A 20,245-nucleotide genomic window follows, 5' to 3' on the forward strand; every position below is an offset into this window, starting at 1 on the left:
TGGTTTTTCATCTAAGTATGTGGTGATGAATAATGCAAAAATTTATTAGCTTCGATGCCATGCTATACATAGTGGTTTAAATAACTTGTGTTTCTTATACTGGAAAGTTATTCAAAATCTGTTTATGTTTCAATTAGAGCCCTAATAAAGACAAGGATTGTGTGGTTGTACATGTCACTCGCTATGAGGCGGATGACCTGAATAAACGCACTGGGGAAACAAAGTTCTTAGGCTGTTGGGTCCTGGAAGCCATTTGCGCTTATACCAATGTCGAGTTGTATTCCAGCCTCACTGTTGTCAGGCGTGTTGTTCAGGGTGTACTGAAGCACAAGAAGTTCAAAGCTACTCCTTCGTTTGTGAGACATACTGTTCTTGTCAAGCTTACGCAGGAGATGACATGGCATGCCTCCACAAACAAGTTTATGAGTGGCAAGGCCACATGGTTATCTTCATGAAGGTTCACAGGATTGAGCTGCTGCCGGACGTCCTCGATGATGTTCATGGCAAGGTCCGTCGTGTGTCCAGCCCAAACTAGATCGAGGCATGAAATAGTTTCCCCAGCTAGTGTTTAATAGTAGTTTGGATTGTGTCTAATTATCCAACCCTTGCCTGTTATCGAGCCCTCTGGGGATAGTACTCTGTTTGAATCCGTCCATGGGAACTGCTGCTACTTTTGTGTGCCCGTGAATCATGTGAGAACCAACATAATTGTTGCTGAAACAGATGCGTCCTCACTAGTTTTTTCATGAATATGGCATAGTAAGACATAAGTTGTCATGGTTTATCATACGAGCAATGTGTGTTTGATGAAATAGAGTACTCATTCGATAATTGTGCGCTGACGTATACTTAAGTACTTGTAAACACTGTTGGTGCTACACCACTTATAAGCAGTTGTGCAAAACACGGCACATTGGCTCAGCTCGCTTCAACACTAGGCTATCGACCAGCTGACAATCAACAATCTGCTGTCTGACATATAAGCAACTATGTATCTTGTTACAGCCGTTCATGCAGTTAACTGAGGCCACAATGTAAATTCCAAACGTTCACACGCTAGTCCAGCACTCATATGGAACACTCACATTAAACTCGGCTTCATAAAAAACTTGAAAAGCATAAGTTAAGAAATTTTATACATCTCAATGATTCATAGAACATAACAAACATATACTAGTTCACAGCAAAAGACAAAGTTGTGAGAAGGTTTACAAATCAGAAGAAAACAAGCAAGGCTTCTCATAGCAAAGGACCTCCCGACAGGCTTAAATTTCCTGGAGTTCACTCTGATTTTTTCTTGTTGCCATCATCCAGGGTTAGGTTCTCTCATTCCAGAATAACCAATTATATTTGTGTTCTCAGCTGGAATGATGAACTGAACCATGCAGTGTACTGACCAGCTGAAATTCTTGTGCCTTCCACTAAATTTAAGCACCGCTATTTGCAGAAATAAGCAGCACAATGCCTCTTGTCCACGCACCTGTCCAAAAAACCACCGTGCAGCTGTGCCTGCTAGTCCTTGGTCCATGGATGAACTGGTAGAAAGTGCATTCCGAACTAGGATGTAGTTGTTTTCGCTCATCCCTGCACTGCAATCAGGAAGTAAAACGTACGAATCAGCTTCTTTTAGATTGTGTTGGTCATTCTACGTAGTTACTACCAATGTGGGAATACCTGGAACACTGGTGGTTAGAGGACGGCAGCTAGGAATAGCCATCTCATTTTGTGCAGTTGTACTAAAACTAAGGTGTGTACTTTTGATTGCGCAGATAGAAACGATATGGAGGCAGACATCCCTGTTTGCGCAAATATGAAATACGGTTATTTAAACAGTGACAGATATTTGCAGTGGCGTATGATTAACATCAGCATGTATTGTGTTATAATTGGCACCAGATGGAGAGTATGAAAGTGCCCTTAAGTAAGTAGCATCACATCACATCAACACTGCCACTAGATTAACATGCAGAACAATAACATTAGTATTACTATCATGAGAGTAGCACATGGTCAGTAAATGTGCAATCAAATTTGTGCAGTTCCACTGGGATGAAGCAATGTTAGCGGTGTGAGATTTAAGTGTAACTGCAAAAACACAATTCATGGAAAATAAAGCAAGATGGAAGCACTTCATAAAATGGTGGTGGCATTGCTTCAATTTATCGACAGCACTAGACCATTACTTATAGTGACATTAGGTGGCATTGCTTAATGCTTCGTGTGATTTTACATTAACGGTAGCGATATGGGCGTAGGGACAGCAGGGGCATAAACTGGTGAGGCAGATGTGGTTGCCAAGAGTGGCGAACGCTCAGGCAGCATGTCTGCATTTGTCCCATTTTTTATCTCCTCGGCAACATTTTCCTATGTGAGCACAGGAAATCTAGACCTGCTCATTCTCATTTGTGTTGTCCCCCAACACCCATCACTTTCTTTCCTTTTTCAACCAAGAGACAGGTCCAATTCCCCCCACCCTTCACCATCCACCATGCTTTCTTCGCCTTTTCAACCAAGAGACCGATTGGGTAGCCAGTATCTACTACTTTCCCCTGTTTCCTCTTAGAACCAAGTCCTAGATTCATGCTACAACTTTCCCACTTTCTTCCCGGTTTGAACCAACTCTTAGAGTCAACTGTATGAACTATCTTTACCTCTAATAATAGTAAAAGTCTAGGTGGCCTTGGAACAGCGGACGAAAGTAGAAAAAGATCCACATGTAGCCAAGTGGGAGCTGGGGCAGTAGAGAAATGCAGGTTTCGAAGGAATATATCCTTGAGGGTCATCGGCATGTGGCAAAGACGGCGACGGGAGGCCGCATCTTGGCCACAATACCGTTGGGAGGAAGAAGGGGTCGGAGGCCCTCCCGAGCCGGCGCTCTCTCGAAGAGAATAGCACGGCCGCCGATCGGGATGCGTGGGCAGCCGTTGGTCTCCTCCCTCACCGCTGATGACAACGTGAATGATGCACCTACACCCCTGCCCCAGTCGAGGTGGTCCGGCCAGATTTGTGACCAGCCGTGAGCAGAGAAAGAGAGTGTGGCCACCTATGTCTTGCTTAGATCTGGAGAGAATGAGAGAGTGAAAGAGAGGAACCCTAGTAAAGCAAGCGCTAAGGCTCTTGATTATATATAGTGAGTGATTTTGTTGTGCCAGCTTCAAAAAATGCGCTCCTACGTGTACCCGCGAGTGGGTGTGAGAGAACTAGTGCGTGCGTGCACCGCTTCTCTTCGTGAGAGTACACTATACTATGCCCAAAGAACGTTCGCCACAAGACTAATAGTATAAGTGTGTGACATGTGAGCTAAAATAAAATGTGCGTGATGTCTTTTGTTTTTTAGAAGTTCTGAGGGTAGGGTGTGAAGAGCACATATGTGTGTGATGTATACCTGCAGATAGACGGTGGATGCAAGACGACTCGGGAGAGTCCTGACTCGTGAGGGTGCGTGTGTGCGTGAGAGAGAGGGGGGGCAAGTATTAATGCAATGCATGTGTCCGTAAATCATTATTCGACAAATGTTCGCCACAAGCCTTTTCCTGACGAACACCGTAAGGACCGTTAGATCGGCATCCGACAGTGTCAGTTTTGCCATGTCATTTAACAGAACAGCCACTCCTCCTACACACAAATCTTCCACGTGAGTATTAGCAAATGATGTATGCTCCCTCTGTTCCAAAATGCAGTGCATATAGCTTTATTGAAAATTCTAACCTCGCAAACTTTTACCGAGTTTTCGTGTACCAAAATGCACATATAGAATACCCAGTATATATCATTTCATTCATCTTTGAGAGTTAACTATAAAGATGGGGGAGGAGTCTGCAAAGAAAGACCATCGTATCACCTACATCAATTTCAACCATCCTTCGGTGTGGAGGAATATCATAGGAACTCTATATGATATGATTTTTATAGGATTTTTTCCTTTAGAGCCAATTGGTTCATAGGAATAGATTCATATACTCCACATTTCAAAAAAAATAAACATGATACCATTTTATAGCTTTAGAGTCACTTGGTTCATATGAATGGATTCCTATACTCCCATAATTTTAAAGGAAAGTAAACATTAGCATATATTCAATAGAAAAGTGCCTATGATATGAACCAAGTGACATATCTTTTCTAATCCCTCCTCATAGGAATTGAGATACATGTCATCTCTAGATTCAGTAGAAAAGTTCCTATGATGTGGACCAAATGACATCTCTTTTCCAATCCCTACTCATAGGAATTGACTCCATGTCATCTCTTTCCCTACAACTTCCATGTATACATCGTCTATTCCTAAATAGCTAGTACAACCCATTAGTAGCTTTTTTCCAAGACATGCAACTATGGCACAAGAACTATATAGTGTGTGAATAACTTTGAAAGATGGTCGTTGGATGAAGCTAATCCGACAGTGTAGAGATGGCAAATCCGAGCACTACTGGTCGCTGGATATCATCAACATTCCACCAGATTCTGTCACATGTACAATTTAGAAGACTCCATGGTTGAACTTAAGCATAATGCACAAACCTCAAAACACAAGCACTTCTCCTTTGTTCTAGAATCTTCCATGTCATAATTGCCCAAACTTTTTTTCCTAAATGAATTGCCATTATTTGTTTTTTACTTTATGCTTTACAATGCTCAACCCCATGAATCTTAACATTTTTATAAAACTAATTGATTTCGAATGAGATGAACTATAAGAACTAAATGAACATCTACATCATGCATATATGACTCAAAGCTTTACATGCTATAGTGTGTATTTATTCATAATTTGGTTTCCAAATCTCATGCGTTCAATGCATGTGTTCCTTACTAGTTTTGAGTAGAGTAGCAAATTTCACGCGGCCGCGGGTATATCAAAATGCAGGGCCCATGCATCATTGCCTTTCGGTCGAACCTACGTCCATAATTTTTTGTACGTATATCTCCACTTGTCCTTGAACCCAAAATGTTGCCTCGTTACCGTAAAACCAAGCGGCCCACACATATTAAGGCGTCGACTCGACTCGCTCTCTCGTTTACTACGACATGGCCCTGCACGCCGTAGTACTCCTACAAACCCTACCGCCGCACACATCATTGGTTTTCTTCAAGAGGACGAGGGAGAAGTGGATTTGTAGTGGAGGCGCTTTCAAAAAAAAGGATTTGTAGTGGAGACCCCTACCCTAGGGTGCCCTAGTTAGCTGTCGCATGCATCATTGGTTTTCTCTTTTATTTATGCTCTTGGGCCCTAGAGTGAAATCATGGTTGCTTCGTCCGTCCAGCTTAATACGGGAAAGGTGGGGCTTTGTGATTTGACCCCTCATCACTCATTTACTACTACTAATACGGTGCTACGAAGAGGGTGCCTCCAATTCCAACCGCTGCTCCGAACTGTAATTTAGTGCATCGCACGTGGAATAAGATGGTGGATGAGCCACATGTCGTCCAAAGGGGTCCTATTAAGTGTGTTGCCATTTTGTGTGCGGACTGACCCTGCTTGAGTTGCCACGCAAACACGACAGGAGCAGCCTACCACTTGGTTTTGCTCCTTGGTGAATCCCGACTATATTGATATAAAAAGATACATACTGTACTACCCTATCCGTCTCGGTTTATAGGGTGTGCACATAGTTCTAGGTCATCCATTTGACTAACTAAATATAAGTTACTATGTCACAAAAAGTATATCATTGGATTCTTAAGAGGATGTAGTTTCTAAACATATACTATTCATCACATATACAGCCAGTTAAATTCTCAACCTAGAACGACGTGCATGCCATTAAACCGATACGGAGGATGTAGTAAAAATGAGGTGATTTTACCGAACGATGGGCGGGGGAGCATGGCCGGTCATGCGGTCCCACGTGTCATGATGTACCAAGGCGATGCGCGTGTCCCTCTTGAGGCAGAAGCAATACTACGTGGTTTTCTTGAAGGAGATGATGGTGAACCGAAGTGTGAAATAATGGTTGCTTCGTCCGTCTGGGAAGGTGCAGCATTGTGATTTGACGTCTCATTGCTCATTACTACTACTGGGGCAGTACGACTGGGGTGCATCCCCCTGCTGTTCTGCACTGTTATTTAGTGCTTGACACATCGGCCCGGTTGCTATATGTTCCACATGTCGGCGAGAGGAAGTACAAAATTCATGAAAGCGAGCATCGACAGAGGAGTACAAGACACGGCTTGGTTTTTGCTGCTTCGCGCGATCCATTGATAAAAACCCATATTAAAAAAAGATGAGGGTAGGTCTTTTCCCGTGCAGCAGGCAGGGGTGTTTGATATAGTCTGTTCGAGGAAAGGAGGCAGGAAGGGAAACAAGCAAAAAAAGGTTGAGCGACTTAGTTTTGGGAAAATCTGATTTTACGGAGTACGTACCCACTACGGAGGTAGTACTACTTACTACTCCCTCTTTTCTGGTTTCAGCGCTTCTATACACACGACACCGTGCGGATGACTTGTGCACGACAGCACATATCAAGCTGTTCATGCATACTATCCAGCACATATCAGCGGCTGGACTACCTATAGTCCCAGAGTCGTGCACACATCCATCGTCTACGTGGCACTTTCGTTCCGGTTTATAGGGCTCATCTAAAAAATTGTTTTTCCATTTTATAAGTCTCAATTCTACTAGTAGTAGTAGTACCATCACATGTTGGATTTCGTGGTGTGTTAAATCACCCGATGCAAGCAATGTCAAGAGAAAACTCACCAATGCATGTAGAAGTTCATGGAAATTTAGTGGTCATGCATGCATTCGTTCTAATTAATGCCTCAGTAAACATAACTTCTTGAGAAAAACGAGCTTACTAATTACTTGTGCAAACTACGAAATTAATTCCACCACTCACCGTCTACCTTGGTTGGAGAGATTTTGAAATTGAGCCATAAACTGGAAAGGAGGGAGTAGTAACTTTTGCCTCGATTACTATTTGTGGCCTTATATAGATGCAAAATGTATTTTTTATACTGGCCTTGTATAAGTAAATGGAGGGAGTACTAAAGGCCATATATTCCAAACAATATGATAATCTCTCTAACCAAGGTAGGGACGAGGAGTAAACGGAGGGAGTAGTAAGATTTTCTCCTCGTTCTGCGAGCACCCGCGCGTGTGTGCAAGGGAGCAGGCGTAAGGTGTACTAGTAAGCAAGCTTCACCTCATTCTGCGAGCCACCACGCCCGTGGGCGGGGGAGACGGCATACCAAGCAAGCTTCTCCTTGTTCTGCGAGTTGACGGAACACATTAAAAGTACTCCAGTGTATAGAGCCTTGCCTCTAAGGTAGGCCCCACATGGTTTTCCTCTTTTTTAACATAACGCGTCAAGTCGCAATTTGTTTGTTCACCCGTGGTAGACGATCGTCCCTCCATCAAGTGGACAACCAGTACACGTGTCAAATTACCACCTGGGCTGCCTTTTCATACAGAAATGAGCTCCACCGTGTACCCATGCGGGTGTGGTTGGGAAAGAGACGGGAGTACGTGCGCCGTGCATGCACCTCTTCTCTTCGTGCACTTCCCCCACCTACGTGGGTGTGTGTGAGAGAGATACAAACCTAGACATAATGCATCGTCCATCCCCATGCCTCTGCCCAGTCCGACCACCAGTCACCACCACGCCCCACTCCTCCTCACCTTATCTCTCATCTTTCTCCCTCCATTTTTATATACAAGTCCACTATAAAAATTACAATTTGCAGATATACAAGGCCACTAACACTAATCGATGCAATATTAATGGTGTTTGCCTCGTAGTACTAGCAAAGGAGGACATTAATTATCCCTTGCATGCATGCGGGAGTGTGAGCATTGGCTTGATGTGCATGAAAGAGAAGAATACACATTAATTTACACGGCAAACAAGGAAACAAGGTGGCTTGCAACATTGACTTAGAAGACATTAACTTTTACCTTGGTACCTGTAATATGGGTTTGTAGCCTTGTTTAAAAAAATATAGTGCGATAAAATTCTTGAGATACCATTTTTCAGATAAAATTCTCGAGACATCATTAGTTTTTACACATGGGATTACGCCTGCATGGGTCAATCACAACATGTCTTTTGGAAAAAAATGCATCTTGATGTTCCGTGCAATGCACTGGCATCTTGCTAGTCCATGAAAACAACACATGGCAAAATTTCACAGCGAACGAGAGATTTGAATCTGCTGGGAGGGGTTGTTTGGATCTTGCCCGGTGTAGCCAAAATATTGGCGACCCTTTTGTCCACCGGTGCCTTTGCCACCGTTGAATGAGGAATGGCTCGGGTGCTCATGCATCCTCCAGCGCACACGTTGGAGACGAGCTCGCATGAGCTGTGCTTTATTTGTCCCACCACGCCGCCCGAGCCAGCCACAAACCGACCGGCGACCCGCAAATTATGCCATCCAACCGTAGCCGCACACATTATGACAGCAACTCAAAAAACCAGACGAAATTCATGCAAACACGGCGATATTTCATATAAAAATGATGGAAATCATATAAACTACCGGATTTTCATACAAACATGACGAATTTCATTACATTCAAATGAACTACACGGTGCTAGTTCTGGACAGCACATGTATATAATACCTGGCCTAAATGGTCGCCTGCCGATCCATTTGTGTTCCTCATGTCCGGCAGCATGATCACCGGACTGTCGGGAGCCCCGGAGGTATATGCTTCAACGCAAAGGATGGCTCGCTTCCCCACTGCCCAACTGATTTCATTGGCTGATGCTGAAGATGATGGTGGAATGGGGTTTCTCCGCTTCCGTAGAGCCCATGCAGGGTCGACGAAGGTCCTCGCAACAAAAGGATCCGGCAAGACACCTGCTGTGTACGCCGGCATTGCCTCCGCGGTGGCCTTCATGGGACCCAAGCAGTGGCGAACTCCCGTGTTCTACTTCTCCTCGATGATGGCGGTGGACGCGGAGGCGCTGGCCACCAACTCATCGCTCTTCGCGCACCCGGCTTCTGTCGCTGCTTGCATGGCGCGGCCGCCGGCATGGGAGTCTCGGCCACAGAAATGGGAGACATAGTTGCAGACATGGGAGGCGCCGTACGAGACGGTGGTCTGGAAGGCAGCAAAACGCCCATGCGACGATCCTCGTCGAGCTGGCCTGGAGCGGCGAGTTGCTGAACCGTGCGTCGTCTTGGGGCGGCAACTGGCTCCGTCGGGCAAGGGGAGGGAGGTGGATCAGAGAGTTGCATAGCTCGTATCCGGCGGGCTCGGCGGGCCACCCAGCTGGCTTTGATGCGGGATAACTACTCTGCGTAAGCAATTGTAAGAGTGGACAAAATGGTGAAGGAGGAGATAGGGGAGCGGCGGAGGTGTGCGATTGTTTGCCGGCGTTTGGCCTCATTTAAATAGGAGATTAAATAGATGGCGAACGGGAGGAGCTCGTCCAGCGTTGCGTTTAATGTTGGCCCGGTCATGAACGTACGTGTGTCCAGAGTGGGTTTCTCAGCTTCCACATGGGCGGGTTTCGTGGAGGCGTTTGAATGCGGCAAGGAGGCGTGTTCAGCCGGGCATGCAGCGAGTGGCGCCCTCGACTCTGACGTACGACACCGCATTGTTCTTCCACTGACATGTGGGCTCTTTGGGTACATGGCCTACATGTCAGTGACCCAACGCAGGCAGCGCACGGCAGAGGAACTTTTGGTGGGCCAGGGCGGTCAGAAGTGGGCATTTCATAAACCGATGATTGTTCAATGAGTGTGACGTCATCTATTTCATGTAGATAATCCTACTATATAATGTAAGAGAATTCTATAATTTTCATATATACATTGATAGCCCGTTCAATACGTTGTGATTCATAAAGACCGCTGCAAACATCAGTGTTCTGCTTATCACAGATAAGATTGATTAATACCCGTAACAATCCATGTCCTTAACAAAGGGTGCATGCATGTATAGGTTGAGTGTGTGTCTAGCGTCATGTGTTGTCTCCATGCATGCGTGCGAGTGTTGCGTGTGTGCATGTGTATGTTTCAGTGTTGCATGCATGTGTGCATACGTGCGTGTGTTCGTGAGTGCATGTGTACATGTCAGTGTTGCATGCCTGCATGTGTGTGTGTGTGTGTGTTCATTATGTGTACGTGTCAGTATTGCACGCATGCATGTGTGCGTGTGTTTGTGCGAGTGTTGCATGCGTGCATGTGTACGTAAGGGGTGAGGCTACACGTCAGTCGACTGACTTTTTCATCTCTGGTCAGTAGATTTTCCAGCTGTTGGATACGAAATCAAGGGCATGCAGTTTATCTTCAACCTCCACCCCCCTGAGCCGCCAGCCACCACCGGCCGAACTGTCGGCCCCTGCTGCCCGCTGCTGACCTGCGCCGCCATGCCGCCCCGCCCACCCCGAAATCACTCCCCACCACCGGTCCGCCGCCGCCCCGGCCATCCCTCTAGGCCCCCCACACCGAGCTTTTTCTCCGGTGATCCCCATGCCACCGCCCAATCACCGCACCCCCCACTATTGGCGACTGCCAACCAGAGGTCTCACGACTTTGAATCCCCACCGACCACTAATTTATTACCATTTCTGTCCTTCATATACGCGCTGACGGGTGGGCCCTTGGTAATGTGCACTGTTGAATGTGGACCGTTTGACTGGTCAATTGATCATGTCATCAACAAATTACAGAGATGTATGGTGAGCCAGTGACCGTATGATCACCCTAAAATGTATTTTATTAAAACAGTACAGACTCAAACTATCATTTCTTTCTTTCATATACGCGCTGATAGGTGGGCCCCACGGTTATGTGCCCCGATGGTGCAACACTAGTTGCGCCATGTGGACCGTTTGACTGGTCAATTGATTGTGTCATCAACAAAATACGAAGTCGTACGGGTGAGCCAGTGATCGTATAATCACGACATGTGTAAGTGACACGTGAATGTGTCGTGGGCATGCATACTTTTAGAGGGCCGAGAGGTAGTTCGTGTGTGTACATGAAAGTGGTGTAGAAAGAGGGGGTGTCCGGTGGAGACAAGGAGAGATATGCCCTTCGTTTATATTTCCCCTGACTAATATTTTAGGAGAAAATAAAAACATTCACAATGTAGAACAAATATTTTTGGATGCACCATGCAATTAACTTTCATGTATAACATTGTACTATTGTATATGCTTATTTTCTTCATGGCCGATTGCGTGTATGGTGTGGTGGGAACATCATTTCTAGTTGTGGTGGGTCAACATGAGGACTCATGGGTTGGTTCCATCCTGCACCACATAGGTTGGACCGAGACACATTATACGAAGACCCATGTGGAGGACTCGGCATACAACACGAAGCTACCAGAGTCATGGAGGACTCTATCCCCACTAGTGATAAGCCGACTATATATGATTTGTAACCTTAGGCCCCGAGTATGTTATATAAGCTTGGGGGCTAGTTCATCGATAGTTTACACACATACACAATGCTTGGTATTCACTTGTACTTTGTACACACCCCTATCACTAATATACAGTACCAAGAGTAGGCTTTTCCTCAACTGCAAGGGTCCGAACTAGGGTAAAACTTTGACTCGTATTACTATGCAGCCTAACAGTCAGGGATATCCTACCGAATGATCTGATGGAATCATATCTACCAACTACTAAGAGAGAGGTGTGTCTGGGGGGGGGGGTTAGGGGCAATGTGTGCGAGAGAGGTGTAAAGATAATGTGCGTGCGGGAGACACATAGGCACATATATGTGCGTATAGAGGGCTAGTAGAGACCGTGCGTGTGTATATATGCATGTGAGAGAAATAGCGTTTTCCAACTGAGATTAGTGAAAAGAGTGGTACATAGTAGTCATAGAGAGAGAGAAAGAGCATGTGTGTGAGACACCCCGACACCCCAGGAGAGATTGTGAGCATGTGTGAAAGAGAAATGGTGATGCATATAAAGTGTGTGCACTTATGCGTTAGATAGAGGGATATATAGCGTGTTGTGAGAACGGGCTGAGGCATAGTGCATCTACGTGTAAAAGGCGGTTCTACGCATTAAATTAAAATATAAATGGCATTATTAATTTTAGATGAGATCATGAATTTTGCAAATTGCGTATGAACGAAAATCGGTCTATCAGACACCCATACTCTATTGAATTCTAGCATGTGCATGTGTTTATTTCATATTATCGATCCATAGAGTGAGAGCGGTTTGAAATACAGACAATGCATTGCTTTTGCAATTCATATATAACCATTAATTAGTGCACTCCATGTTGTTAGTGTGAAGCATTTTTACATTTGTCACTTACATGGCTATATTCCAAATTGCTAGCTACGGAATAGAATACATGTTGAATTCAACATAAAGGGGGTTTCGAAGATTCGAATTCATAGGAAGTGCATTCATCTATTTGAACCCAAGATAATGGCATTTGTAAATCAGATCTAAAAGGGGGCATCAATCTTTGTTGTGCGTTTGAACATGCTATATATTCATACGCATGTCTAACTATTTTTTTTTTGCAACCAAGGAGATTATATCTGGAACCATGCATGAACTGAGGTAAGTTGCATATTTTTTAATATATACTCGTGTACAATGTATATTCAAATGCACCCCCTCCATTCCAAAATAATCGTAGCTTTAGGATTTTCAAGAGTAAAGATTTGTGAAGTTTGACAAATCCTGAAAGTTCAATTCAAGAGAACCAAAAACGTTAATGCTTCTGCTCCCAAATATTGAACGAAGCGCCAAATAAGCCTCTGGTCACCCGAAACCGCGCGAGACTAATGTTTGGTGGTTGGAAATTACTGTCCTGACTCTGGCCCGTGTAGCCTATCGACCCGATGTCCAAAGGTCTAAACCGGGGTAGGTTTGTAACTTCACCAAGACGCGAGTCTCAACCGCCTCTGAGAAGCATTCATACGCCGTGGGTACCTAAACACCCATGCGCTCGTCCAAAATCTATCCTGCCCACCATTTGGGACACCTGAGATTACTGTCCTACCCCCAACCCGCAATATGTCCGAAATTTTAGATGGGGGCAAAGTTTGTAACTTTCCCCAAATTTCAAAAAAGCGCGACCCGAACCGAAACATTGTTCCCCCTTAGTTCCCCCTCCCTCCGTTTCCCCATTCATACTCCATGGGCGCCAAAATGCCCTCTCCACCAGCCGCGAAACCCCAGTCTCCTCCGTCCTCCACCCACCCAATCCACTGCCGCCCTCCTCCATCATGCCGGAGCCCGTACCCCGACGTCGTCGTCCAACACAACGGCAACCGCAACGCCCTCAAGGACTTAGCAGCTGAAGCCGAGGCATATCTGCCTCCACGACGCCGACGCTGACGTGCGCCGTACTAGAACCACTTCGACCACGCCGTCCTGCGCCTCACTGCTGCCGCTCCACTGTCACAACTGTCCACCGCACCGGAGCTGTTCCCGCTATGCCGTTGTTCACCGCCTGGGATCTGGTTCCCCGCCGCCGACAGACGCCCACCGCACCACACTCAACAACTTGGTCTTGGGTTCATCCAAGGCTCCACCGTCGTCCATAACTTCTCGTTTCTAGTGAACCACAAGAAGATTGTTGGAAAAACAGAAGGAGGACACAACACTGCCAGCAGAAAGAGGTACTCCTCTTCCCTTATTCGTGCAAATCTTACGTCTCTGCTCACACCGTATTCATCCCACAAAAGAAACTAGTTGAGCGCTTCTTACTTCATCTTCTTCGTGATACTAAATGCATAAGGTTTCCTCCCATTTACTATTTTACCTTTGCTAGAGGTTAGTAGCCCACCTGGATTTCAATTCAGGGTCAGTTGAACCGCAATTAAAAGAAGCAGCACCCGCTTAGGCGCACAGAGCACGTAGTCCGCCTGTTCGCCGAGGAAGCGATGCATCAATGTCTATCATAGGGGTGTGGGGCGCAGGAGCTGCTTGCGCCCGATCTGGAGGTCGGCGGGGCTTGAAGGGATGGCCAGGGGCGGTGCCAAGCACGGTGGTGCGATGAGGTTGAGGGGAGGGTGGAGGAAGGGGACTAGGCCGATGGTCGCTGGCGTTTCGAGGAAGATCGTAACACTGACTGGTTCGAGGTAGATGAAGGTGATCTGCCCGTTCTTTGTACATCGGATGGTGCAGAAAAAATGGACTGGCCTATTTGTTTTCAGTCAACTGTTATTTTCATAGAATCATGTAGTAATTTTGTGTGCCATGCATGTTGTAGAGCTATCATATGTCTCCCATTATTTATTTCTCACCGACCTACTATCTGCTACCTTTACACTATACTAATTGTGCACACACTTCACCCATATTCACACTATTGTTTTTTTATGCATGGGTATTTCAGACTCTGATGCAATGTTGATGAATACAAGAAAGAAAAGACAGAAGTCGCTCAAGTCTAATTCGAAGATAAGCACTAAGCGTTTCACTGCTCTAAAGGGTGCAGTGTCAGCAGATGGAGACAATAAACGTAGCTCTGTAGTTGATGATCTCAATTGCCACACACAACCATCCCAGGTGCTTGCTTTAACTTTGCGCTGTCAAATGTGGTTGCATGTTGCATATGGTGTCTAGCTTGTATTGCTTCCAGTTTGGTTAAATTGCATCTTCTTACTTTACACATTATACCTTCGATAAGGAAATGCCTTCCTATTTTTGATACTTACTACATATGTCTATTAACCATGTTTGTACATCAAACTAATTATCTTTTGTATCTCTGATAACCCACAAGTATAGGGGATCGCAACAGTTTTCAAGGGTAGAGGATTCAACCCAAATTTATTGATTCGACACAAGGGGAGCCAAAGAATATTCTCAAGTATCAGTAGTTGAGTTGTCAATTCAACCACACCTGGAAAACTTAATATCTACAGCAAAGTATTTAGTAGCAAAGTAATATGGAAGTAACAGTAACGGTGGCAAAAGTAACAGTAGCAGTTCTGTAGTAATTGTAACAGCGGCAACGGTAAAGTAACTAAGCAAAGATCAATATGTGAAAAGCTTGTAGGCATTGGATCAATGATGGATAATTATGTCGGATGAGATTCCTCATGCAATAGTTATAACATAGGGTGACACAGAACTAGCTCCAGTTCATCAATGTAATGTAGGCATGTATTCCGAATATAGTCATACGTGCTTATGGAAAAGAACTTGCATGACATGTTTTGTCCTACCCTCCCGTGGCAGCGGGGTCCTATTGGAAACTAAGGGATATTAAGGCCTCCTTTTAATAGCGTACCGGACCAAAGCATTAACACTTGGTGAATACATGAACTCCTCAAACTACGGTCATCACCGGGAGTGGTCCCGATTATTGTCACTTTGGGGTTGCCGGATCATAACACATAGTAGGTGACTATTGACTTTCAAGATAGGATCAAGAACTCACATATATTCATGAAAACATAATAGGTTCAGATCTGAAATCATGGCACTCGGACCCTAGTGACAAGCATTAAGCATAGCAAAGTCATAGCAACATCAATCTTAGAACATAATGGATACTAGGGATCAAACCCTAACAAAACTAACTCGATTACATGGTAAATCTCATCCAACCCATCACCATCCAGCAAGCCTACGAAGGAATTACTCACGCACGGTGATGAGCATCATGAAATTGGTGATGGAGGATGGTTGATGGTGACGACGGCGACGGATTCCCCTCTCCGGAGCCCCGAACAGACTCCAGATCAGCCCTCCCGAGAGAGATTAGGGCTTGGTGGCGGCTCCCTATCGTAAAACATGATGAATCCTCCTCTCTGATTTTTTCTCCCCGGGCATGAATATATGGAGTTGGAGTTGAGGTCGGTGGAGCCTCAGGGCGCCCCTCACCCTCGTGGACAGGGTGTGGGCCCCCTGGTCTCGATTCTTTCGCCAGTATTTTTTATTAATTCCAAAAATATTCTCCATGAAGTTTCAGGTCATTCCAAGAACTTCTATTTCTGCACAAAAATAACACCATGGCAATTCTGCTGAAAACAACGTCAGTCCGGGTTAGTTCCATTCAAATCATGCAAGTTAGAGTCCAAAAACAAGGGCAAAATTGTTCGGAAAAGTAGATACGATGGAGACGTATCAACTCCCCCAAGCTTAAACCTTTGCTTGTCCTCAAGCAATTCAGTTGACAAACTGAAAGTGATAAAGAAAAACTTTTACAAACTCTGTTTGCTCTTGTTGTTGCAAATATGTAAAGCCAGCATTCAAGTTTTCGGAAAATATTATGAACTAACCACATTCACAATAACATCTAGGTCTCATATTTACTCACATCAATGGCATAATCAACTAACGAGTAGTAATAATAAATCTTGGATGACAACACTTTATCAAAACAATCATAATATGACATAACAAGATGGTATCTCGCTAGCCCTTTTTGAGACCGCAAAACATAAATGCAGAGCACCTCTGAAGATGAAGGACTGGCTGGACATTGTAATTCAAGGTAAAAGAGATCCAGTCATAGTTATACTCAATATAAATTAATAGTAATGGATGCAAATGACAGCAGTGCTCTCCAACTGGTGCTTTTTAATAAGATGATGATGACTCAACATAAAAGTAAATAGATAGGCCCTTCGCAGAGGGAAGCAGGGATTTGCAGAGGTGCCAGAACTCGAGTTTTGAAACAGAGATAAATAATATTTTGGGTGGCATACTTTCATTGTCAACATAACAACCAAGAGATCTCGATATCTTCCATGCTACACACATTATAGGCGGTTCCCAAATAGAATGGTAAAGTTTATACTCCCCCACCACCAACAAGCATCAATCCATGGCTTGACCGAAACAACGGGTGCCTCCAACTGACAACAATCCTAAGGGAGTTTTGTTTGCCATTATTTTATTTGAGCATGGGACTGGGCATCCCAGTTACCGGCCATTTTCTCGTGAGTGAGGAGCGGAGTCCACTCCTCGTGAGAATAACCCACCTAGCATGGAATATATAGACAGCCCTAGTTGATACATGAGTTGTTCAAGCATACAAAATAGAATTTCATTTGAAGGTTTGGAGTTTGGCACATACAAATTTACTTGGAATGGCAGGTAAATACCGCATATAGGAAGGTATTGTGGACTCATATGGAATAAATTTGGGGTTTATGGAAGTGGATGCACAAACAGTATTCCTGCTTAGTACAAATGAATGCTAGAAAGAGACTGGGAAGCGACCAACTAGAGAGCGACAACAGTCATGAACATGCATTAAAATTAATCAACACCGAGTGCAAGCATGAGTAGGATATAAATCAACATGAACATAAATATCATGGAGGCTATGTTGATTTTTGTTCAACTACATGCGTGAATATGTGCCAAGTCAAGCCACTCGAATCATTCAAAGGAGGATACCACCCTATCATACCGCATCACAACCATTTTAATAGCATGTTGGCACGCAAGGTAAACCATTATAAACTCCTAGCTAATTAAGCATGGCATGAGCAACTATAATCTCTAATTGTCATTGCAAACATGTTTCATTCAAAACAGGCTGAATCAGGAATGATGAGCTAATCATATTTACAAAACCAAGATAGGTCGAGTTCATACCAGCTTCTCTCATCTCAATCAGTCCATCATATATCGTCATTATTGCCTTTCACTCGCACGACCGAATGGTGTGGATAATAATAATAGTGCACGTGCATTGGACTAAGCTGGAATCTGCACGCATTTAATACAAAGGGGAAGACAAGGTAATATGGGCTCTTGGTTAAATCAACAATAATGCATATGAGAGCCACTCAACATTTTCATCATGGTCTTCTCCTCTCGACCCCCAAAGAAAAAAAAGAAAAAAAACTATTTACACGGGAAAGCTCCCAACAAGCAAAGGAAGAATGAGAAATCTTTTTGGGTTTTCTTTTAATTACTACTACTACAAGCATGAAAAGCAAACTAGCTATTTTTTTATGTTTTTCTTAAGGTTTTTCAGACACATAAGAAGAAGGCTTAGAAAAGAAAATAAACTAGCATGGATGGTACAATGAAAAAGTATGAGCACCGACAACTAGAATAAGTGTGTGAACATGAATGTAATGTCGGTGAGAAATACGTACTCCCCCAAGCTTAGGCTTTTGTCCTAAGTTGGTCTATGGCCACGGCTGGCCTGGCGGATATCCAAAGTTGTAACTGGGGTCATACTGAGATGCAGCCGCTACTGCCTGACGAGCTGTAGCTTGGAGGCGAGCTGCCTCCGTCCTCCTTTCATACTCGTTCGCGTCCTCCCTGGTTATAACATATCTCCTTTCTGCCTGAATTCAAAGAAAGTAGGAGCAGGGAGAGCAATATGGACAGCGCGCTATCTATCAAAGATTAGTCGGTACTGAAGGGGTTGTTCATTCCTCTCAATAAACTGATGGAGAACCATAGCATTATAATCTAAATAAATAGGAGGCAACTCTATATCATTTGCATGTATGGGTACATCAAGATAGTTAGCTAAACGAGTTGGATAAATCCTACCAAACAAATCTTCAATTATACTATTATGATGCAACCTTCGTGCAACAATCGCCCCCAAGTTATATTGTTTATCTCCTAATACCGCAGTTTTGAGAACACAAAGTTCTAGAACGCACATGTGGCAAGCTTAATCTTTACCATTAATGCATCTACCTATAAAGAGAGCAAAATAATGTATGGAAGGAAAATGAATGCTCCCTATGGTAGCTTGTGTGATTTCTCTAGATTCCCCCATAGTGATACTAGCAAGAAAGTCTTTATATTCAGATTTGCGAGGTTCACTAAAATTGCCCCACTGTGGGAGTTTACAAGCAGTGTTAAAATCTTCTAGGTCCATGGTATATGATTTATCATAAAGATCAAACAAAACCGTGTGAGAATCGTGTGAGGATGTGAATTTGAACCTTCTCACCAAGGAATCAGTTAGGTAGTAGTACTGGGGACACTTATCTAACATAAAGCCCTCAAGTTCAGCATTACGCACATACGCGTCAAATTCCTCCTTAATGCCTGCTTGAACCATAAAATCTTCTGATGGCCATTCACAAGGCCGCACTTGAGCTTCCCTCGGTGGTTCGTCATCTGGCTCATGTATCGCGAGCCTTGGTCCTTGCTTCCTTGAGGAACCACCTTGGTATATTTTCCTATGCATTTTTCTTTCTCTGAATTTTTTTTGAAATTCTTAGTGACTCAAAATAAAAGTGAACCAAACTCAACAAGATTGATAGCAACTACTCCCACAAATGCCTAGAGGCTGTATCATGCATTAGAACTACTTTTGACCATATAAATTTGACATGCAAGCTCAAGAACAGGGTCACCTTAGCAGCAGAAATTTGCAATAAATAAAGCACTAGAACAAAAACTAATTGGACCATTGGAGGAGTCACATACCGAAGAACAATTCCCAAAACAGTTTTGTGAATGAATCTTTGAGCAAGGAGATCGAAAGTCACAACAAAACGAGCTAGAACACGAGTTTGAGCTGTGTGGTGATTTTTTCTGGAGGAAGGCGAAGTGTGTGGGTTGAGGAATAAGTGGAGGGGGGCCATGTGGGGCCCATGAGGCAGGGGGCGCGCCCAGGGGGGCAGGCGCGCCCTGGACCCTCGTGGCCAGGTGGTGTGGCCCCTTGATGTGTTCTTAGTGCCAAATATTCTTAAATATTCTACAAAAAATCATATTTCATTTTAGGGACATTTGGAGAACTTGTATTTTTGGGGTACTTTTATTGCAAGGATAAGTCAGAAAATAGACAGAAAATTATTATTTTTGCTTTATTTAATCTAAATAACAGAAATTAAAAGGAGGGTACAGAGAGTTGTGCTTTCTAAGCTCATCGAAAGGAGTCCACTAACAAAGGTTGATCAAGTCTTGTTAACAAACTCATTCCGAATCGCATGAAATAGGAGAATCTCCGAATAGCGCTAAGTTACCTTAACGGGGATATGCATGTCCCCAACAATAAGAATATCATATTTCTTCTTGACAATAGGAAGAGGAAATTCAAAACCTCCGATAGTAATCGTTGAAATTTTTCCAATACAATTGATACTGTGGACTTGAGGTTGTTTCCTCGAAAAGTGTGTTGTGTGCTCATTACCATTAACATGAAAAGTGATATTGCCTTTGTTGCAATCAATAACAGCCCCTGCACTATTCAAAAAGGGTCTAGCAAGGATAATTGACATACTATCGTCCTCGGGAATACCAAGAATAACAAAGTCCGTTAAAATGGTAACATTTGCAACCAAAACAGGCACATCCTCACAAATACCGACAGGTATAGCAGTTGATTTATCGGCCATTTGCAAAGATATTTCAGTAGGTGTCAA

The sequence above is a fragment of the Triticum dicoccoides genome, chromosome 7B (genome assembly GCF_002162155.2).
Source record: "Triticum dicoccoides isolate Atlit2015 ecotype Zavitan chromosome 7B, WEW_v2.0, whole genome shotgun sequence".
Classification (NCBI taxonomy): domain Eukaryota; kingdom Viridiplantae; phylum Streptophyta; class Magnoliopsida; order Poales; family Poaceae; genus Triticum; species Triticum dicoccoides.